At 35.2% G+C, this 21184-nt stretch overlaps 1 protein-coding gene and 1 non-coding gene across 9 annotated transcripts in view; both read right to left on the reverse strand.

The window, feature by feature from the left end:
* TANC2 (tetratricopeptide repeat, ankyrin repeat and coiled-coil containing 2) overlaps positions 1-21184 on the reverse strand; it is a 361571-nt gene that overhangs the window by 251700 nt on the left and 88687 nt on the right. The window contains exon 1 of one of the 8 annotated variants that reach the window (XM_019466613.2): positions 18375-18589. The exons of the other annotated variants lie outside the window; for them this stretch is intronic. The gene's annotated coding sequence lies outside the window, so the exon portion shown is untranslated. Of the gene's footprint in view, positions 1-18374; positions 18590-21184 lie in introns of those variants that run through there. 8 annotated transcript variants of the gene reach the window in all.
* Positions 6703-6809, reverse strand: LOC128774405 (U6 spliceosomal RNA). Its single transcript, XR_008418973.1, has one exon. It is a non-coding gene; the product is annotated as a U6 spliceosomal RNA (small nuclear RNA).

Raw genomic sequence — 21184 nt, forward strand, 5'->3', positions numbered from 1 at the left:
AGTTAAATTAAAAAAAAAAACCATAGATAGTTTAGCAAAGGATATGTACTAATGAACCTGGACCATCCTGACGTGCAGTTGTAAGGAAGCTATCAAAGACAATGTACAACTAGGGTCATATCAAAAAGACTCAGTAAAGAAGCTCTCACTGGTCATGAGATCACAATGATGTCTACAAAAACAACATAACACTAACTGGTCACCTTCTAAGCATGATAGAAACCCAGTTCATTATCTTGAAATCTGGGGGGAAAGGAAAGAATTAAATAATTCCTACATTTCCTATATAAACTGTACTGGTAGCCCAAGAGTACATAACAGAGATCTTCTATAAAATCATTCCAGACAATAAATGGGAAACAAGAAAAAATCAGAATATCACCATTTCATAACTTGCAATGAGTGAACAGCTCCAGAGGCACTGAATATCAATTACTAATAACACTAAAAAGGGAATAAACACCAGACACTGTATGTCTCCTGGTGACAGGAGCGCAGTTATAGTTTTCAATCAAACCTGAGTCTGGTCAAACTACTGAATCTGTGGGTTTTCAGGAAAAACAAAGGACAGATGAAAATGTTGAATTGTTCCTAAGCACATGATCAACAAAATACAGACTATGGGAAATTTTACAGGTCAAACAACCTAAGTCTTTTAACAGATTAAAAAAAAAAAAAGATAAAGTATTATGCAGTCCTAAATTATTGTGGAATAAAGATTCATTTTATCAAAAATAGAAAACTATACTAGAAATATATGGCATCTTAAATCAGGATATGCAAATACAGTACTAGTCAATTTTCCTTCCTAGTAATTAATTTTTTTATGCAAGTGTCTTTCTTTCTTTTCCTTTACTTGGAAATCAATGACAATGAGCAACATTCATATTCAGGCAGGTCTTAAATTTTCATTTTTCTGATTTTTCTATGTGGATAAAAAATATATACACACAAATTTCTGTTTTAACATCGAAACATGCTCTTAAAGTATGTGAGAAGTCCTTTGAATAAAACAGGCGTTTCTGTCAGCAGCACTGTCTTCCTAAACAATAAGAGGAAAAAAATAAATAAAAAACTAGGCTTCAAAAATTTGCATGATCTCCAGAATGTTACGGTATTGATTAAATAATACACAGGAAAAAAATAGGCAAGAAATGGCTTAAGACATAATTTTGAGTCAGCAAGCCAATGAATATGAAGACAAAAAAATCACCAATTTTGATACCACCATAATCTATAATGTTTTAACTGCCTAAATTTTCAAAATAAAATCAGAAATACATTGCACTCCTCTAAGACTGAAACCTTATAACCAACCATGCCTTACCTCAGTGGAGACTAATCATAAGAGCTGAGATTAACCCTCAGGTAAAAGTAGACAATAAAGATTTTTCAAAAAGAATAAACTCACCACTTCCCCAAAATGATGTAGGGAAAAATTTCAACCCCTTTGAAAGTGTCTGTGGTATGCTTATGGAACCAACGAAACCATTATCCAAAATAGCAAGACTGCAGTGACATACAGTACTATAAATGTTTTTGCTTTAACACACAATTCTTTCAGTACAGGTAAGACCTCCCACACAGGACACATCAACATTTATGGACAAAACAGAAGACCTTCAGTCATTAAGCAAGTCAAGCTATTTGCATGACACTTATTACCTCACCCCAGAGTGTAGACAGTAGGACAGGGGTGCGTCTATGAAGTTAGAATTTACTCATCAAACTTGAATTAAAGACTTACTTCAGATATACTGTGAACTTTACAGAAGAAAACCCCTGATGTAACAGGTACAGAAATAAAAAGACCTGACTGTCCAACTCAAGTGCTAGCTGTTAAAAGCAGAACTTAGGTTTCCTGGATTTAAGATAATCAGCAAAGAACATTTGTTTTTTTACCTGCATACTGAGTTAAACCCAGCAAGTAATATAAAACAATGTATATTTAATATGGAGAAACCTTAATAGATTTCCTATTCCCATTATTTCCTATGCAAAATGTCATAGGAGAATTTACTTCATAGGGTAGATAGCTTTCAACTCAGGTGTATTATAGCACTAAAACAGTCCTGGTAAAGAAATACCAACCATATACAGATATTCAGTATGTAGTGATTTCTATGAAGGGATTTAAGTTAAAGAAAGTCTATTAAGAAAGTGCCTGAACCATTCCAAGAAAAATATTTTCTTTTCTGTAAGTAGGGGATACTTTAAATGATTCTTCTTCTCAACCCAGGATCAAAATATTACAGCTGAAAAATTAACAACTTAAGTGACCTTGAATTTGGTAACCTAAGCTCATCTTTAGTCTTCTCAGCTAAATACTGTGCTAGTATAAATAACAGATGAGATTATAAATTAAAATTTTGAAGTTTGGTTGCCTTTAATTCTCCTTTGGAAACTTTAAATATACTGCCCTAATAGAAAGCATGGGAGGGGTATTAAAACTGCATAAAATACAATACTTTTACTATTCAACTATAAACTCTGGTTCCTTTTACTGGCCAGGCATGAATCTGTAAGAACTATGTACACTTAATGCCAACAAAGGCAGACAAGAACTGGAAGGTATGAGTGGAATTTTTTTTTTAATACAAAAGGAAGGACCAAGAACATAAGCCAGATTTATTATCCAAAGGTAAGTAGGTAGGTAGGTAGAATGTATGTATGTATGTATGTATGTATGTATGTATGTATTTTGAGAGAGACAGAGAGAGAGAGAATGAATCCCAAGCAGACTCCACACTGTCAGCATGGAGCCTGATGCGGGGCTCAAACTCACATGACCTGAGCCAAGATCAAGAGTTGGCCGCTTAACCAACTGAATCACCCATTTACCCCTTAAATATAAGACTGAGACTCAGGGAAGGAAAGTTACTGTCCCCAAATCACACCACAATCCTAAAATTCAAATTGTCTGGTTTCAAAAATCTCTACTGTTATCTTTTATAACAAAGAAATTGTTTTAATGTATTTTGATTTATTTTGAGAAAGAGACGGAGCATGAGCAGCAGAGGGACAAAGAGAGAGGGAGACACAGAATCTGAAGCAGGCTCCAGGCTCTGAGCTGTCGGCACAGAGCCCGAAACAGCTCTAAGTCATAAACCACGAGATCATGACCTAAGCCCAAGTTGGTTGTTTAACGAACTGAACCACCCAGGTGCCCCTATAACAAAGAAATCATTAAAGTGGTGGTAGGGGGGACTTCAGGGGAAAGAGAGCAGAAGCAGGCAGAAATCAATTCAGAGGCTACTGCAAAAATCCAGAAGAAGAATGAACACTTCAACTAAGGGAGCAGTGGAAGTGGTGAGAAGGAGTCAGATGCTGGATTTATCTTGAAGGTACAGTAGAGAGAATCTACTGTCAGAAGAGAAAAATAAAGAAATAATCAGGGTAATTCTAGTATCTTGGACCCAACCAATGGATCTGCAATTTACTGAGACAGGAAAGACTGTGAGAGAATAAGTCTGGGTATGAGGGAAGTATTTGGAAATCAGTTCTGGACATACTAAGCTTGAGATGCCTGTTACACAAATAAGCAGACGTGAACATGAACATACATATGCCATCAGTACATAAACCACTTTTAAACTGTATGACATCCCCACATAAGGGAGTATAAGTGTGTGTGTGTGTGTGTGTGTGTGTGTGTGTGTGTGTGTGTGTGTGAGAGAGAGAGAGAGAGAGAGAGAGAGAGAGAGAGAGAGAGAGAGAGTCAAAAGACTAAAGCTTGGGGCTGAATCCAACATGCAGAAGCTGGTGGTATGAGGAAAAACACCAGACAATAAGGAGTAGTAACCAGAGAACAGAAACAAAACTAGAAGAGTACAGAAGTTAAGAAAAGAGTTTCATGGAAGGGAAAAGATCAAATGTTGATAGGTCAAGTAATATGAAACTGAGAACGGATCACTAAATTTAATCAATGTAGATGATTTAACATGGTTCCTGTGGAGTGGTAGGGATGAAACCTGATGGGATTAAGTTCAAGAGAGATTAGAAAGAGTTTCTGGAGAAGGTCTTCTCTCTCACTAGACATAGAAGACAACCCATTAACCATTAACCCATTAACTGGATATTCTGGCTGCCATTCTTAAAAATAAAGGGAATAAATCATAGGATAAAGTTATTACTATGGAAATTAGGACAGAGATGGAAGACACCAACGTCCTTACTAACACTGGATAACTGAAGAAAATTACCCTACTTCTGGTCCAATAAATCCTCACCATCATATAAACCAGAGGTGAATAAACTAGCACATAAGCCAAATCTAGCCTGCTACCTATTTTTGTACAGCCAGTGAGCGAAGTAAGAACAGATTTCACACTTGTAAATGACTGAAAGTTAAAACAGTAATACTTTGTGACATAAAATGTATATCAAATCCAAATTTGAGTGTCCATAAATGAAGTTTTATTAGCATGTGGTCATGATCACTCATTTATATATAGTCAATGGCTGCTTTTACACTACAATGACAGAGTTCAGTATTTGCAACTATCTGGCCTACAACACCTAACATATTTACTATCCAGACTTTCACAGAAAAAGTTAGCAAACCCCGGGTTCAAGCAATTCTGGGACAAATACTCTATTCCCTGCAACTGTAACATCCTAAATAATACATTCCCCTATATGCTGGCACACCAAACTACTTGATGATATTCAAAGAGGAAATGCATTATAATGCCTCCATCAATTTATTCACGCTATTTCTTCTACTTAAAATGCAGCTGCCTTTACTTGACAATATAAGAAATTATATCCAACACATTTTAACAGGGATTGGTGTCTAGCAGAACTAAGCTGGACTCAATCTTTGAACTACTTAGGAATATTCATTAATTTCCCTGAACCTCAATTTCTTTATCTATGAAGCTATAATACCTATGGAGTTGTAGTGAAAAACAAATGTAGTAATGTATATAAAACACAGCATGCCACCTGGCACTAAATAAACACTTAGGAATAAATGGAAACTGGAATCTTTTTTCTTTTTTTTTTTTGATAACTGGAATCTTCATTTATCATCATCCCATCAGTAACAACATCCTTTCGCCAAAAGATAGCTTAAATATCATTCCCTGATCCTCTCTATAAGATTTTTGGGATGCCTCCCATTAAGAATTAATTGTTCCCTCTTCTGTGCTTCTATAGCACATTACCCATATCTGTTTTATGGCACTGCCACACCGCATAATGATTAATTATTTATATGACTATCTTTGGACTATAAAAAGTTTAAAGTGTGCCTTTGAAAGCCTTTTTCATCTTGGTACTTTCACTGCCAACTTGGAATCTGGTATGGCATGGGTATTCTCAAAACAAACAAACAAACAAAAAACATTGTTGAATTAATTTTGTCAAGGGCCAGCTCTAAAATTAATGCATTCATAAAACCAAATCAAGTTCAAGAAAAAAATAAGTGGTATTAATGTGGTTTGAGACACAATTTAAGAAGTTCAGTGTTTTTCTTTTCTTATCCAAACTATAACTATAAAAAGAAGAGTGGCATTATCCTAAACATTAAGCCCTTATCCTCCATAACAGTCTCAGAGATCTTAATTATCAATAAGAACTTTCATAGGGAAGCCCAGAGCCACCTAAAATTGATTTCGTTCGTTAGAAAACATCTATAGTGGCTCTTCCTCTAAAGAAAAAAGGAAGCACACTATACCAACTAAGAAGTATTTATTAACATAATGCTATCAGTACTTTTCACAGGTTTTCACAGATCTAGCTTATATATTCTAAATCTAAATAAGAAAAATAACTTCCCTATGATGAGTTATTAACTTATATTTGCCTACGTTATCCAAAATTGCCTAAGGTATCCCAGAAGGTCTGATCCGTAGGCTCTAGAAAAGTTCTAAACACAGAATGTTTTGATTCTCATGATGGAGCTATGCATCAATGATGAGGACTAATAAGAGGAAAACAAAGTAGACTCGCTAATTGTAAATGGAGCAATCACCAGCAATAATGTATCTTAAAAGTTGATGACTGTGCTTTCAAAGTGCACAATGAATATACAAAATGTCAAGCCTAACACAGAATTAAATTAATGGAGCAACCTTTAAAAATAAAGGTATCGGGGCGCCTGGGTGGCTCAGTTGGTTGAGTGGCCAACTTCGGCTCAGGTCATGATCTCACGGTCTGTGAGTTTGAGCCCCGCGTCAGGCTCTGTGCTGGCAGCTCGGAGCCTGGAGCCTGCTTTGGATTCTGTGTCTCCCTCTCTCTCTGCTCTTCCCCTGCTTGTGCTGTACCTCTCTCTCTCAAAAATAAATAAATGTTAAAAAAAAATTAAACAAAAAATGTATCTACAATGATACATTTTTTTTATTAATAAAATTTTTATTTTATTTATTTAGTTTTTAAATATAATTTATTGTCAAATTGTCTAACATACAGTGTGCAAAGTGTGCTCTTAGTTTTTGGGGTGGATCCCCATGGTTCATCGCTTACATAAACACCCAGTGCTCATCCCAACAAGGGCCCTCCTCAGTGCCCATCACCCATTTCCCCCTCTCCTCCACCCCCCCCCCCATCAGTTTATTCTCTGTATTTAAGAGTCTCTTATGGCTTGCTTCCCTCCCTCTCTGTTTGTAACTATTCTTTTCCCCTTCCCTTCCCCCATGGTCTTCTCTAAGTTCCTCAAGATCCACATAGGAGTGAAAACATATGATATCTGTCCTCCTCAAAAATATGGAATGCTTTATGAATTTGTGTGTCATCTTTGTGCAGGGGCCATGATAATCTTCTCTGTATCGTTCCAATTTTAGTATATGTGTTGCCAAAGGGAGCACTAACTTTTATTTTAGAATGGTTTTAGATTTATAGAAAAGTTGCTGAGGTAGTATAGGGAAATCTCATAAACCCTACACCTGGTTTCCCACTTAGATTAGTTATTTGCCAAAACTAATGAATCATATTGATACATTATTAACTAAAGTCCACACTTTGAGATTTCCTCAGTTTTTATTTAATATATATTTTCCATTCTGTGATACATTACATTTAGTCATCACATATTAGGTTCCTTAGATTAGTTTCTCAGACTTTTTTGTTGGTAACCTTGACAGTTTGGAGATGTACGGGTCAGTTTAGTAGAATGCCCTCAGTTGGGGTTTGTCTGATGTTTTTCTCATGATTAGACTTTGGTTATAGGTTTAGGGGAGGAAGACCACAAAGGCAAATTGCTATCCTCATCATATAATTCCAAGAATGCACACTGTCCATACACTCAAATTAACTAAACAGGTAGACATGTTGACATGCCCTACATCACTGCAAAAGAAAATTCAAGCCCTAGCTTCTTCAGCTGTGCCAACATTGATGAAAACAGACACTACCTCTTTGGCTCTTATTATGTGTCAGGCACTGTGCTAAGTGTTTTACAAATTTATGTCACTCAATCCTCAATAAAACCTTATAATCTAATTATCATTTTTTCTTTTTGATAGATCAGGAAACAGGAGTTGAGATTTTCAGCAAATATGGCCACAGCTGGAGTTAGTTAAGTGCAGGATCCAGGATCTGAAGCCAGGCCTAATTCTAAAGCCTGTTCTCTTCTCCACCATTCTCTTTCTATACACAAATATATCATGACATGTTACAGTTGGTACGAGACCAAAAAAAGATGAAAAAATTCCAAGGTGATTTTGAAACAATCTCTGATTTCAAACCTCTTCGCCTCAAATTAGATACTCACAATGGCTCACTCAAATTCTTGAGTTCACCAGCTTTTTCTGCATGGAATTTTTAGGAAGCATAGATATCTCTTACAGATAAGCATAGAATGACAGAGCTAGAAGGAATTTTCAGTTTATTTTTGTCAATTTACACTTTTTAAACACTTTGTGGGGTTGAGGCTTTGAATAAAAGAGTCCAACACAGCAACTTAACAACAGCTAAAATTATAACTGAATGTCAGGGCACCTGGGTGGCTCAGTCAGTTGAGCATCTGATTCGGCTCAGGTCATGATCTCATGGCTCGTGAGTTTGAGCCCCGTGTCGGGCTCAGTGCTGACAGCTCAGAGTCTGGAGCCTGCTTTGGATTCTGTGTCTCCCTTGCTCTCCGCCCCCTCCCCCACTCACACTGTCTCTCGCTCTCTCTCTCTCAAGAAAAAAAAAAAAACATTAAAAATTAAAAAAAAATTATAACTGAACGTCAGTAGGTGTATACACAAACACACTCTTACCTTATGTATTTTTGGTGTTCTTATCTGTTGGAACTGGATGCTGAGGATACATATAAGTCTCAATCTTGGCCACATATCAGACTGGTCTAGAAATCCAGGGATTTAAAAAAAATCCTTATGCTCAAGTTACCACCCAGATTAATGAAATGAGAATACTTAGAGTCAGACCCAAGCATGACAGGGTCTTTAAAATTCCCTGGATGACTGAACGTGCAGCCAAAGTCAAGAAGCGTTAGTAGACACTGAGCGGAGCTATGAGACAGTGATGAACCGGATCCATCTGCAAGTTTCCAGTGCTAACAGACAGATCCTACAGGTAAGAAACACTAACTGTACAGAAGGATATGATCTCTAAATTGAGGATGAAGTTTACATTCATGGGTTGACTCCCTGTTTATTACTGATTTTGGTGGCTTGGGGGATTGTGGACTAAACTGGGATAATATTGTGTAATGTCAAGGTGGTTTTAACCTATCAATAACTAGACTCAATTTACTCCTTTGGGCTGGGCTTGAGAAGTTCTACCACCAAGATGATGATGTCACCTAGATGAAAAGCTTCCTAATAAGATTCTAAAAACTGGAATAGCCTCTGCTTCTTCACATTAACCTGTCTCAGGCAAGCCACAGCTCCTAAAGTATGAGAAAGGATGTTCAGGAACAGTACCAGACTTTATTTATAAAAACAGACAAGAATAAAAGAACATGGTGCACTTAGGAAAATCCAGAGTTTGACAGAACTAGAGTGCAGAAAGTATACGGAAGAGGCAGGCTATGAAAGCAGAAAAGTTGGCAGAGGCATAATCACAAAAGGCATAGTCATTATTTATGAGTAGACTTCACCCTCTAAGTGAAGTAGGGAAGAAAATGAAGGACACTGAGCAGGGGAGGAGCATGATCTGACCAGTGTTTTCAAAAGACAAATTTGGCAAGCATATATTAAGTTGGCATTATGGGGTCACAGGCTAAAGGCAAAGAGATCACTGCACTAAGCCCAAAGGAAAGGAAAGCCTGAATAAATGCACTAACACTGAGAATACAGAAGAAAGGGTAGGTTCATGGAATATTTGGGACTGAGAATCACAAAGACCTTGCATCCCTGTGAAAGAGATGTTTCTAATCACTATCATCAGTTTTCCTGACCCTTTCTTCCTCAAATACACTCTTATCAGCCTTTTGCCCACACCGCTCCAGAAAAGTCACATTTACCAAGATCTCCTATAAAGCCCATCGCTAAATCCAATGGTCACTTCTCAGTTTTGTTACACAGACATACTTTTTACACAAATGCATAGACAAGTAAAAAGTATGTCTCCCTTCCCTGGTTCTTGTCTCTCCTTAGTAGTTATCACTAATATATTCTGTACTTTACTTATGTACTTTAATTTTGGGCAGCTTCTCTACTAGAATGTAACTTCCATGAGGGCAAATAATGTTGTATCCACTGTTCTATCCCCCATGCCTAGAGCAACCGCTGACACGCCGTAGGTGCTCAAAAGATAGCTGCTGAATTAATTAATGAGTGAAAAGTGAGCCCTGGGGCACTATGCCATTTAGAGACTGGGGCGATGAGAAAGAACAAACCAGGGAGATAGGGAGCAACAGAGCTAGGAGAGGGTGGTATCCTGGAAGTTAAGTGAAGAGAAAACTTCAAGGAAAAGAGAATGATTAACTGCAACAAATGTTGTTATAATAAGGCAAAAAAAAAAAAAAAAGTGAAATGAGTGAAAGAAGGGAATTCTGGATGCCTTAGAACTCATGATTGGGAAGGACTGACTGTAATTCCATTAACCAAGATAGAGAACATAAGATGGGAGATTGCAAAGGATAAATAATAAGTCACTTTAACAAAGAATTTAATTTACAATCTAATTAATCTTAACCTCTATTTAGTGCCTTATCAATTCTAGATCTAGGACTAGAAGGAGGGAAAAATGAACAGCTAGAAATGAAATTATTTCATCCCTTGATTTTTTTTTTTAAACCAAACAAGTATTTCTCCAACAGGAGCTCTATAACGATTCTTAATACTCAACACAAATGCTTATGTTTTACTTTTTTTTAATGTTTATTTATCATTATTATTATTTTGAGAGACAGAGATACAGAGTGTGAGTGGGGGAGGGGCAGAGAGAGGGAGACACAGAATTCAAAGCAGGCTCCAGGCTCTGAGCTGTCTGCACTGAGCCACCCAGGCGCCCCTATGTTTTACTTTTAAATCCTTTATTCTACTAGGGAGCTCCTTATTCATCTATTTATGTAAAAATTGGAAAGGTTCGTCTACTAATTACTAATTGCCTTTTTGAAATCTCTACTTGAATGTATCGTATATACCTCAAATTCAAAACATCCAAACACGAAATTCTCACTTTTTCCCTCACCCTTTCAAACTTGATACTCTATCAGAGCTCATCTCAATGAATTCATCACCAAATGTTGCTGATTTTTCTTTCCTAAATGTCCCTTGACCCCAACCTGTCTCCAACTCCCATGTCCATTCTCTTCTAAATGTTTATCCATAAAATAGCTGAGTAATCATTTAGAAATGCAAATGTAATAGTTTTCCCATCTAATGTTTAAAATGTTAGAGTGATCCCCCCTAGAATAGATACAAATTCTTAACATGGTCTGTAAGACCTTCATTTTCCTGCTTCATTTCTAATTAGATCTCCCTTTGTCCCCCAGTTTCTGATCTCTACCCTCAGGATGTCTATGAGAAACTACTATATACCTGGGAAGTCAGGATAAAGTGGTTTTCACCTCAAATTCCTGCCTTCATATATGAGGATAAGTTTCAACAGCACTACTAATAGAAAATTTTTATTTTATGTCATATGTTCATAACAAAATAAACTTTCATAGTTATTCCTCTTACTCCCTAAAGGGATAGGATGATAGTTATCAGACTAAAAATCAAATATTCCCCTCCCACAATTCACCTCCAAGAAAAGGCACATCTTTCTGTTCTGATAAGTGTGTTTAAATCTATTGACACTCATTGAAAAACCAAAGTAATAAAAAGTCAATAAAAAATATTATCTAACTATCCCTCAATTTTTTTCACAAAAAAAGTTATACTTTGTTTATCCCATATGCCTATATTATTTCATTATAAGGGCAATGAAAATAAAAATTCAAGGTCAAAATGTTTTACAGAAAAAGGTGTTTTTTAAAAAAAATTTTTTTTAATGTTTATTCATTTTTGAGAGAGAGAGAGAGAGAGAGAGACAGACAGAGCATGAGTGGGGGAGGGGCAGAGAGAGAGGAAGACAGAATCTGAAGCAGGCTCCAGGCTCTGAGGTGACAGCACAGAGCCGGACGCGGGGCTCGAACTCACGGATCGCGAGATCATGACCTGAGCTGAAGTCGGACACTTAACCAACTGAGCCACCCAGGTGCCCCAGAAAAAGGTTTTTTAAAGAAAAAACCTTGTTATATGTAACATACAAATTCAAAACATTATTTCCCTCTCTAAACTTGTCATGTGTAAGGTCTTTACTAGAGTATTACTATATTGTATTTTTCTCTTAAGTAACCAGGAAATGTAAATACAACAATGATTAAGTGGTTGAATAAAAGGAATCATTAGGATCTAGTAGAATACAAAGATATTTAGGGGCACCTAGGTGGCTCAGTTGGTTAAGCATCCAACTCCCAGCTCAAGTCATGATCTCATGGTTTGTGGGTTTGAGCCCCATATCAGGCTCGGAGATGTAAGAGCCTGCTTCAGATTCTATGTCTCTCTCTCTCTCTCTCTCTCTCTGTCTCTGTCCCTCCCCTGCTTCTCTCTCTCTCAAAAATAAACATTAGGAAAAAAGAATATAGAAATATTTAATCAAAAAATAAGAAAGTAACTGGATAAAGAAACTGAATAAAGACTCACATGTAAATAAAGGAACTTCATATATGAGAAAACAGCATTATAAAGTACTGGAGAAAGGAAAGGCTATTCAACAACAAATAAGGTACAAAAATTAACTTTTTCACAGGAGAAAAAATAAATAGATTCCCTGTCAAGCCATATTCTCATTATCAAAAAATTAAGGGGAAAGGGGAAAAAAATCAAAATGTAATAAAAATCTGAAAATAAAAAACACAAAACTTCAACTATTTAAAAACAATTTTCTGAAACAACATAGGGGGAATAAAGAATGAAAAACATGAATAAATTAAAATTTTAAACTTACATTCCACAGAGGTTTAGAGTTTTAGTCTTAGTCTAACCAAAAGACCAAAGTTTTGGTCTAACCAAAAGCAAAGTTTTAAGACAGAAAAGACACTGAGAAAAGATATTTGCAATAACTATCAAGGACTAAGGATCAATCTATAATTTGAAATTTGAATTTCATATAATTTTCACATGTTGTGACATTTTATGGGGTTTTTTTTTGTTTTTGTTTTTGTTTTTTTTGTTTTTTTTTTGCTGAATCATAAAATAACTGTAAAAAATATCCTTAGCTCACAGGTTGCACAAGAACAGGTGGTAGACTGGATTTGACCCATGGGCTATAGTTTGCCATATCCAAAGAATATCCATAAATCAATAAGAGAAAGATATATAACCCAAGGGAAAAATGCATAATGAATATAAGAAAGCTATTAACAAAGGAGGTCATCTGAAAGGCCAAAACACATCAAAGAAATTAAGGAAACAAATTAAATCACTAGGATATTACCTTCCACGTACCAGATTGGGGAAAATGAAGAAGTCTGACCATATGAATGTTGGGAAGGATATGGCAAAACGGGAACTCTCAAACACTTTTGAGAAGACTATAAATTAGTAGTGACACGGCACAGAAATTATCTAGTAAAAGTGAAATGCAAATAATCTACATCCTGGCAATTCAACTTCTAGGTATAGCTCCTAGAGAAACTCTGATATGTGTGTAAGGATATTTACTGCAGCATTATTTGTAATAACACAGAACAAAACAAACACTGAAATAAACTCAGATTTCTGTTAGGAGGGAAAAAAAATAAAAGAAGGATGTTCATAAAATTGAATACTATACAACACATACAAGAAATCAACCAAATCCTATATACCAACAAGAGCAAAACAAAATAAGCCAGATGCAGAATTCTATAGAGAGAATGTTACCACTTAGTAAATTTTAGAATACGTATAATACTAAACTAAATACTGCTCATGGATACATTTGTATTAGGATTTTTCATCTCTTATAAAGGAGATTCAAATACCAACCTTTTTTTTTTTTTTTTTTTTTTTTTTACCAAATCCTAAATCTGTATGTATGAGCCTGTATTATTTATGTCTGTGTGCATCTGTGTTAGGATATGGTTATAGCAATGAGAACTAGTGAAAAGACATGCCATATTTTATTTTGAAAGTTATGGGGATTTACATTTATGAAAATTCATTATTGCAGCAAAATAAAGAATGGACTAAGGGTACTAAGACTGGAGACATAATAATTTAAGTGAGAAAAAAGGAAATGCTAAAATTAGGAAGTGAGAATGGAAGAGGACAAGAGAAGACAAAGTTGAGAAGCATCCAGAAGTTTTAATCAAGTGGACTTGATGGCAGGTTACATGTTGGCAGCCATTTTGGGAGTGCAGAAAGCTTCACATATTTCCCAACTGCTTCCTGAATACGCTTGCTATGGGCTTTTAAACAGCTTTCAAAAGTGACATCTACACTAGCTGATGATGATAATGGTCCATCAGCTATAGCTAAGTGATAGAAAAGGATTTTAGAAAACAAAATATCAGTTAAAGCAATTTTGAAAGAGATGCAGCAGAAAGGTTTTCTCCGCTCTGCAGTTTCTGCCAGATTATATGCACAACATGTCCTCCTGAGGGTTAAGGGTACTGGTGAATACTAATACCTCTGAGGAAGAGACGATAAAAGACTTCGGGACCGTACAAGAACAAATTCCATACTTGCTGTATGACTTTGGCCAAGTCATTTAACTTCTTTTTCTCTGCCTCTGTTTCTTCATCTGCTAAGTGAGTAACATAAAGTACAGGTGATCCTTGACAACATGGAATCGAACTGTGTGGGCCCTTATACGTGATTTTATAAATGTATATTCTCTTCCTTATGCTTTTCTTAGCTTTTTCTTTTCTCTAGCTTACTTCACTGTAAGAATATAGTACATAATACATACAACACAGAAACTATGTGTTAATCAATTGTGTTATCTGTAAAAGGCCTCCAGTCAACAGTAGACTATTAGTAAATTTTTGGAGAGTCAAAAGTTATTTGTGGATTTTCAACTGTGCAGGAATCAACATTCCCAACCCTCAATTGTTCAAGGGTCAACTGTAATATAATTTATCCCATAGGTTCTGAAAAGTAAATGAGTATAATTATGTATGTATTTATGTGTGGGTGTATGTCTTTCTATGCACATACAAAGTGTTTGCTATCATTATTCTTCACCAGTTAGGAGGCACCCACTAAGTGCTAGGGCATTGCACTAAGTGCTGGAGAAGTGGAGATGACAAATTTCTATTGTCTGCCCTCTTTACCGTATGTAGCCATCACACCGTGAGAGACAAACTTGTGAGCTAATGTGCTATCTTCAACCTAAGTAACTAAAACGTCCTGAAGCGATTTCTCAGTCTGAGCCTACCAACAATTTTGACATCATTTAATCTTTTGACAATTGCTTAAAATCAACAGATAAGGCTTATAGTTTTATACAGAGAAAAATCTGTATTAATATACAAACCTATAGATGAAGTTACTTTCTAAACTCTATTCTCATTATGTCTAAATTTTCCTGTTATTCTATTTCTTTTATCCTTCTGAAAGATTCTAATCTAAAAGATTCATTACTAAATAAAACTAATAAAATACTAATAAAACTTATCTCTGAATTTCCCCCCTACTCTAAGAATATATCCATTTTTTATTTCTTTTATCTGTAACCATACTGTTAATCTGAAAGATTCATAAATAATACACTCAGAAACTACCTGGATCTTAGAATTACAAAGACAATGATGGTTAAATGAATATTAACAAGAGGTTTTTTATTGCTTTGCTGAAAACGAATTACTCTTTATTTACAGTATAAAATCTTTTGTTTTTACGCTGTAATAAAGTATTTTTACATTTTCTTTAATAAAAAGATGTTTCTTTATTGCCCAAGACATCTACTACAACAGTCATTCCCTCATCAACTTACTTTGTAACAGTCTCCTTCCACAAAAGATATCTTAATTGCATCCAGCTCTCTATTGCAAATTTACAGTACTAATCCTTGCCAGCCATTTTGTTTTCAGCTTGTAACACTAGCAGCCAGCTGCCTTCGGCCTGACTCTATTAGCATACCGGATAATTTAGAAAGTAAGCACAGAAATGGAACCTAAAAGATACAGTTGGTTTTTATCAGAATATATCCATATATTAGATATTACTGTTTAAATATGCTTTATGTTTCTCTACTTCCTTTCAATTTAATTAATTTTGTTAATTTAAATGCTCATTTCCTGCTCACAGTAATTTTCCCTCCCCTAAACCTATAAATGAGGTTGACCTATTACTGTTTATATATAAGAATTTCAAATTTTAATAAAACAAACTACACATGTATTTTAAATATTTTCTGTAAAAGATAAAAGGGTTGGACATTTGGTACTGTAATTTACAACTATATTCCAGCAGACCATCTAGCCAAGAATAATAAATACATAATAGATAACATATATTGTTCGCACATTTCAAGGGTGTTTCTAACAGCCAGCAGACAGCAAACAATTCTCCACCTGTTTTGACTTGCAATGGGCTGCTGTTTGAATGTCAATAACAACGTGTCCTCACCAAGCATCACTGAAGTCTTAGATGACAAATCATCTAATACAATTTTAATAGGATGGCGAAGGGTAGGGCCAAAGAGTTCTTATTAGTGGCCTGTTCTTCAGAACTCTTTACCATCACATCCTCCTGCCTTCCCCCAACAAGTCCCACTCATCTATATTTAATAAGTATTCTGAAATCATATTCTTCATTAACCCACACCATCACTTAAAGTAAAACTCTTTTTAGAGAGGCTCTTCTAGTTGATTAAATACTATTTAGAAAGTTTGTTAACTTAATAGAATATAACACCCTTGAAATAACAGTAAGAAAAAAAAAGGCCAAAGTTGGGGGGGGGGGGGAACCCCTGCAAGGAAATAAAATGCTCCAAAGATAGAAATTACTGAAGTGCTTTAACTTCATTTTCTCTTTCAAACCCCTCCCTGTTTCCACTGTATTTTTTATGCTTTTACTGTGATGCTACCTAGCCATCCAGTCTGCTATAGAAGCCTCTGGTTAGAATAGATTTCAAGGCTGCTGTGTCTTGTGAGGAACCAATCAGATTTCTTTGTTTCATCTGCAACATTCCATCAGGGTTATATAACATTTTAGATACATGAAACATTCTAATAATATAGGATATTTCAGTCTATAGTTAGCTATCTACTGTCACTAAATCTGACATATAAAAATCCCATATTATTCTTCTGTGTTATTCAATAAAATCAAAGGAATATAGTATAGATGAGAGGGTTATTTTTCTTTCGGGGAAGAAAACAGTGAATTTGCTTTGTCTAAAAGAAAGAGTTTGTGAAAATACAGCATCTGAGCACTCTGCAGACTACTCAGATGCGTGCTGATCCTCCTTATTTCTGTTTATAGTAAAGTGGCTGAGGTAATCCAACACAGTGGCAAACAGCCATACAGTTGTTAATTCTTATCACATACAACATGTCACTAGTATAGAATAAAATATTATAAATAGATTTCACATACAACATGTCACTAGTATAGAATACCATATTATAAATAGATTTAAACTCAGGCTTAATCTTTTGCAATTTTTTTAAAGCACAGAAAAATTAAGTGAAATATTTAAGGCACCTGGACAAATACTTTCTCAAAGAAGAGAATTTGAACTCTAATGTCAAACCCCAACTTAACACCTACAACACTAACCAAAAAATAGTATACCAGCAGCACTGTTCCTATATGATCAGAGCACTTGCAGTACACTTTTACTGGCACCATACAAATATTTCCTCTCTCAATCTCTCTCTCTGCCTCAGATAATGCTGCATAACTTAAATACTGTTCTTCTGTGCTATTAATAAAACAACTCAGATATTCAAGAGCACATTAAGCTGAAACCTGTGAATCTAGTATTTTGTTTCTTTTTACAACTCAAAGGCATCCCACATATGATGGTTACAAATCAGCACAGGATTAAAATAGTGCCCGAATGCATAAAAAAGCTCAATCTGTTGGGTGTGGCTTAAGTAAATATATCTTGTCTCAACTGGACAGCTCCCCAGTAACATGCAGCCACTGAAACCCAAAATATATGAGTACATAAGTAAAGTGCTTCCGGGAAGGGGTGGGAAACTAAACCTCCATGTTTTTTCTATGCTTGATGTTCAATTGTTTCCATACTGTACTTCTAAAATGACAGTGCCTTGAGTCAATGCTGAACATTGCTCAAGAAACCAAGGACAGAGAAATTTTACTTGTCCTACTTCCTCTCTTCATTTTATACTCACTGTCTACAACATGGCCGTTCTTACAAACATTTTGCTTTCATAAAAGAGGTAATCATTTAAATCATGACTATGTGCAATGCGAACTCACACTGCATTACAGTCATCAATAAAATATGAAGTGCCAACTCCAGTGTTCATTCTACTTATTTTCCATCTCACCAGAGAATGCTATACTAATGCTCTCTACTATTATAAATGAACAATATAAAGAAAAAGACATTGGTAGGAGCTGCGACAAATATAAAACAGAAAAAATATAAAACCTGTGTTTACTTTTTAACAATCTAGTATTAATAGGGAAAAAAACCCTTCATGTGTATGTGTGTGTTGTGTGTTATATCTATCTATCTATCTATCTATACATATATATACACACAACACACACACACATTATACACATTTAGTACAAATATAAATCTGTTTATAATCTACCATGCATACATTTATTAAATGTTACACATGCAATATACCTGAAACCTCTATATATAGGGAGCATGCAGATTTCAGAACTATACATTTTCATTCTTAAATGGTCACAATCAAACATTAAAACAGCTAAGGATTTCTGACATACTGAACTATATCCAAGCTTTTAATCTTGTTAAACAATTTTCTCTGCTATTCAATGCAGCAAACCCACCTTCGAATCATATTGACGGTTATTTTTTTCCCATGCCCTCTACGTGCTGCACCATTTTGTCTGTCTTCTGGCCAGTGGAGAGATCGGCAGACAGCAGTGAAGGAGTGTACTGGAGTCAGCAGAGGCAGTGCCAGCCTCCTGCTGCAGTCTGTATATTGAACGCACTCAAACCCACAGGTGCCTACGTAAAATCCTCCAGCTGCAGCTGCCACTTAATGTTTCCTTCAGCAGCAGATCTGTATGCTATTTTCACTTTGCTTTAACCCAATAAATGGACAGGATACACAAGTGTGCACCTTTTAAAAATGAATTTTACATAAAATATTTATAGACATTATCTCCATTAAGTAGCTAAAAATGAGTGACTTTTTAAATCAGAAAGATAATCACTAAATTATGAAGATTCAGAAGAGTAATCACCAAAAGAGAAATACATTTCTAACACTCTATAAATTCTAAACTGGTAATTTAATTCTTCAAAAATATAGAACATTAAAAGCCAGCATATGATTTACCTTACATCTTCTTACATAATTATGAAAGTAATTTTTCGTATACCGTAAGTATATCATGTATAAATCCATAAAAAGGCCTGCCTCTAACCATACCTTTTCATCAGTACATAATCCACTGATAAGAAAATACAGAACTTCTCTGTTAAAAGGCTAAGTGAATCAAGGTAAACCAATGTTCAAACACTAACAGATGAAAAAGAAACAGAGGCTCACAATCCTTTCACATAAACTTCAAACACATACACTTTTATCCTACCCGAATTCTAGAATCCAAAAACCAGGAAAAATCTTAAGGAATCAAAAAAAGTCTTTTTAATTCTTCAGATGAACAAATTAAGGACCAGAGAGGTTAACACTGAGGTACCTTTCCCAAGGTCACACAGCTAGTCAGCAGCAAAACTTGGTCCTCAAAAAATGTCTTTTTTCTTTTTAAGTTTATTTATTTGAGAGAGAGAGCGAGCACGAGTGGAGAGGGGTAGAGAGAGGGACAGAAAGAATCTCAAGCAGGTTCCACACTGTCAGCACAGAGCCCGATGTGGAACTTGAACTCATGAACCATGGGATCATGACCTGAGCCAAAACCAAGAGTCGGATGCTTAACCAACTGAGCCACCCAGGCACCCCAAACACATCTTTTAATAAGTAATTAATAACTACTAAAACTCAACCAAAATCAAATAGTAACATGAATATTCTTATAACTATTAAATAAATATTGTGATTAAATAATCTTTGCAAAAAAGAAATCTCCAGGCCCAAATGGTTTCACAGGTAATTCTACCAAACATTTAGGTAAATAACACCAATTCTACACTATCTCTTCCAGAAAAGAGAAGGAAATACTCCCAACTCATTTTATGAAGACAAAATTATTCTGATATCAAAGCAGATAAAAACATTACAAAATAAGAAAACTATAGGCCAATATCCCTCTTGAACACAGAAACAAAAATCCTCAACAAAAAATTAGCAGATCAAATCCAATGATGTATAAACACACACACCCAGTGACCAAGAGGAGTTTATACTAGGCATGCTCAGCTAGTTTACTATGGAAATCACTCAATGTAATCCATCATATTAATGATTTAAAGAAGAAAAATTGCATCATCATATCACTTGATGCAGAAAAGTATTTAAAAAATCCAACATCCCTTCATGAAAACATTAGAAAATTAGGAATAGGAGGGAATTTCCTCAACTGGATAAAGAACATCTACAAAAAACCTGCAGTCAACATCATACTTAGTGGTAAAGACTAAATGCTTCCCCCTTAAAATCAGGAACAAGGCAAGAACACACATTCTCACCACTGTTGGCTACCATCATACTAGAAGTACTAATCAGTGCACACAGATTACAAAGGAAGAACTAAAACTATCTTTATCCTTAGAAGACATTATTGTCCACTTAAAAATTGAAAGGAATCTACCAAAATCAAACAAACCACCCCCCCTCAAACACCTCGTAGAACTAAGAAGTGAGTTTAGCAAGGTCATAGTACAATGTCAAAAAAAAAATCAATCATAAATCTATATACATATACACACGTGTATATGTATACACACACACACACACACACACACACAATGGCAATATACAAATAGAAAACAAGATTCTAATGGCATCCCATTAACAACATCTAATAAAATTAAAAAGAAAAATATTTAGGCATAAATTTGACAAAACAAATATAGGATCTGTATGGTAAAAAATGCTAATGAAAGACATCAGGTAAGATCTAAATAAATGGAAAACCATATCATATTCATGGACTGGAAGACCCCACATAGTAAAGATTTCAAGTCTACTCCAAATGGTCTGTAGATTTAATGCAATTCCAACCAATATCCCAGAAGGATTTTTTTTTTATATAGATACAGATTCTAAAATGTATATGGAAAGGCAAAAGATCTAAACTATCTAAAACAAGTATGAAAAAGAAAAATCAAGTTACAGGAACCACACTACCCTGTTTTAAGACTTTCTAGAAGCTACAGTAATCAAGACAGTATGCTATTATACACAGATATAAACATATCAGTGGAAAAGAATAGATGGCACAGAAATAGACCCAAACAAATATGGCCAACAGACTTGACAATGATGCAAAAGTAATTCAAAGGAGAGAGGATGTTCTTTTCAACAACAGGAACAACTGCCTATCCATATGTAAAAAGCACACACATCAACCTTAATCTTACATGTTATATGAAAAATAGCTCAAAACAGACCATAAATCTAAACTATAAAACTTACAGGGAAAAAATAAGAGAAATTTTTATGACCTGGGTT

This window comes from Panthera pardus, unplaced genomic scaffold (genome assembly GCF_024362965.1).
Source record: "Panthera pardus isolate Hobbes unplaced genomic scaffold, ASM2436296v1 HiC_scaffold_3, whole genome shotgun sequence".
Taxonomy (NCBI): domain Eukaryota; kingdom Metazoa; phylum Chordata; class Mammalia; order Carnivora; family Felidae; genus Panthera; species Panthera pardus.